Raw genomic sequence first — 3,500 nt, 5'->3', positions numbered from 1 at the left:
TCTTTGAGGATTAGAGCACCTCACCTCTGACTAATACACTGAAAAATAATCAAACAGGTATACAAGGAAACAAATGGTTGCATTGTTGTTCTTCATTATAGCAAATGGACATTTTTCCAGTCATGAATTTGGCTTGTAGTTTGTTCAGTAGACTTTAAAACAAAGAAAACTCACTGACAGTCACTTGCTTGTTTGACTAAAACGTCCCGTCTCTAACTTCCCATCTGTTCTGCCAACAGGTGCTCTCTGTCTACCTGACCATTGGGCCCTTCTGCCCCCCGAGGACAGACAGAGGACACCTGAGGTGCAGCCCAGAGGAGCTGATCCGATTGGTTGAGCAGTGAGCAGGTGGGGCTCTGCTTCTGTCTCTTTGCACAATGACATCCTTGTCCTCTTACTGGAGCATACCTGCTTTGTGGCCCTTGGACCCTGGAGACAAGGGGGACTCCTGTTTGGGGGGTCTTTGATCAGTGACTGTGTGCACCTTTCTGCACTGGTCACACACACTCATTAGACCTGCAAACGGGCAGATGGGACTTTCAGCAGCATAGACTTTTTCATACACTGAAGAAGGATATGGTATGACCTGCTAGAGGACTTTCTTTAGCCATTTTCACACATGCACTCCTGAAAATTACTAGTACATTTCCAGGACAGGCTGCCCCTGAAATCGTCCTGAGCTGAGACCAGCCCTCAACAGCAGGAGATGTTAGCTTTTAGAAAGGGAAGCAAAATAAGTCACAGCGTTTTCTACGTAGAGACACAGTCTGACACTATAATGTCAGTTTTTTTTGCCTTTGAATCAATGCACATGTAATCAATTCACAGTATCAACAAATGAGTGAAAAAGAACATACTGGTAGGTAGAAAAGAGTTTCAAGTAGATTCATAACGTACAAGAAGATCGAAGCCGGTCGTGCAGCACTTGCAGGATATATATACGTCATCATTCCCTCCAGCTTGCTCGCGGTGAATTGTCCTGAATATTGTTGACAGTCATGACTCACAGAGTTATTTTCAGAGGATATACTTGATTTATATTACATTTAAGTGTGAAAAATCTCATAAAGCCTTTAAGGTGTGGGCCATTTGAAGCCAGACACAAAAAAAGAGATTCATTAATTCATATAACTCAACCCCAAAATGTTGATGAACTTTTAGGAGTTTTGTGTAAGTGTGAACATGCTTCATGCCCATCAAACCAAAGAAGGTGTTTCAGAATATTATTTGATCTAAAAATAACTATTATTTTGATTTTTTTTAAAGTAAAAAAGTCATCATAAAAAGCCGTTCCCCCTCATATTATTCAGAAAAGTCTCACTATCTTGAAATAAATCCAAATAAGGGCTGTATGGATTCAGTTTCCCTGCTTCCTACTTAGTCTTGTGTTTGCTGCTGATCTTGCATGTCACACTTTGCATCATAACATCCCTCCTCAGAGTCAGACAGCCTGGATTCTTTCCAAGTACTACTCTACTACTGTTGTCCTGTCTGCACACCACTTCCCTTTTTTTTCTTCCTGCAACCGAGCTAAAGCTCATCTCAGTCTCCAGGTCTGTAAGGAGATTAGCTTTCTAAGAATGTCTGCTGAAAGGTTTACCCTACCTGATCTCACCTCCCCATGCAGACACAGTGCAGCTCAGCGTACAGATAGGTGAGGTCAGAGGTGGTGTAAACATTAGGTTACAACTTATAAAAACCTCGGTGTCGCGAGCTGTAATCCTCAATCATTTCAAAAGCAGGGAATGTCAAGGTTTGTGTACTCGCCTCTCAAGGTTCACTTAGCTAGCTTTTTCAGAGCTTTAAGCCAAACTGCACAGCGTTCATCAGGAGTTGGGTTTTCTCAGTTGTCATAGTGACTGATCCTTTAATGTTCAACCAGGAAAGCCGTTATCATTTAAACAATGTTGGCAGAGAAAAGTGAAACATGCAAGTTGTGTGCTTTAAACCTCTCCATCACATCCCACTCCTGCTTTGTGACATTGTGCATGAGTGTGTTTACATTGACCATGACGAGGAGCACCTGATGCTCAAAAACAATGCTCAGATAGTTTCAAAGGGGGCTTTGTGAGTCAGGAAGTATTCACCACCAGCAGTGAGGGATCGCTCATCAGCGGTAGTTTCCTGTTGTGAATTGAGAGGAGTGAAACCTGCTGTTGTCTTTCTTCCTTATTCTCTTAGTCAGAGCAACAGATGAACCTTTTGACCTCGTCTGCATGCTCTGATGCATCAATCAGCTGTCCCATGATTGGCTTTAAAGAGGATTGCATTAACAAGCAGCTTTACCGAACACTCTTCTTAATAAGTTTATCAACACAAAAACACAAATTTATGACATCCTAAACATTTCTAAAGGTTTATCAAAACCCAATTTCATGAAGAAAAAAAAGACAATATTTTTCAAGGTTTTCTTTTGTTTCACGCTATAATTTATACAAAGTTTGGCCGGAGAACGTATATAAACATGGACGTATTCTCAGTGACATCACCCATTGGTTGCTGAAGCAGGCTTTTGAAGCCTGACCATGGTGGTCGCCATATTGGAAAAGCTGTCTCAAACTAACTTTCATTCATAGAACCAGGCGAAGAGCTGGATCTGAGGGGGGGGGGGGGGTCTAAGCCTCCTGACAAACAGCCAACCCATCAATCAGATTAGCCACACCCCTTTTTATGAATATCTCGTATCCTTCATATAATTAAAACAGATGAGTTGTAAAAAAAAAAATATGCAATGTACAATTGGTGCCGATCAAGAAATGAACTTTTTAAACCGAAATCATTTTTTTTTTAAATGAGGCTGTAAAAAGTTTCAATTGCCTCAAGTGGACAGTCGAGGAACTGCAGTTATTTTGCATTTTCACATTAGCTTCCTTAAGGTAACCAGAGGTTTCAGCTTGACTTTATCATGTAATCTGTTGATATAACACATGGGACATGAAAATACATGATGTGTGAAAGCATCAGATTTCACATTGTTTAACTTTTAGTTTATCAAAGGTTTAACACTTTCAGATGTTATGCATAAAAAAATTGCACAGCACAGAAATCTGTTCCACTGATACTTTTGGTATGGATAAAAATAATATATATTTTGCTTTTGATAAGGGTGGATATGGGATAATAAATAACATTTCGTAGTTCTCTGCTAATAGTTCAAAATCACTCAATTTGATGAGGTATTTTAATTATGCGTACATTTTTTTTCCTAATTGTGATCAAAACCTTCATGAAGAGGATCCAAACAAGTCAAAAGACTTACTCTGAGCAGATGGGGAAGTGGATTTAACTTACTTACTCTGCAGCTGAGTGAACCTTTCGTTTCAGATCTTTAGGAAGTTTGTCTCATCGTGACCCCGAATCAGGACGCTGTCTGGGACAACAGGAAGTCTCTAGATGAGTCAATCCAGCAAGACTGGAACAGGGAGAATAGAGAAACGCGGGGTATCTTCACAGAAACTCTTAGTTCAGGACAATGATTCTGCAGCAATTAAACAACAAAG

The sequence above is a fragment of the Labrus mixtus genome, chromosome 10, assembly GCF_963584025.1.
Source record: "Labrus mixtus chromosome 10, fLabMix1.1, whole genome shotgun sequence".
NCBI classification, from domain to species: Eukaryota; Metazoa; Chordata; class Actinopteri; order Labriformes; family Labridae; genus Labrus; species Labrus mixtus.
This window is presented reverse-complemented; position numbering follows the sequence as displayed.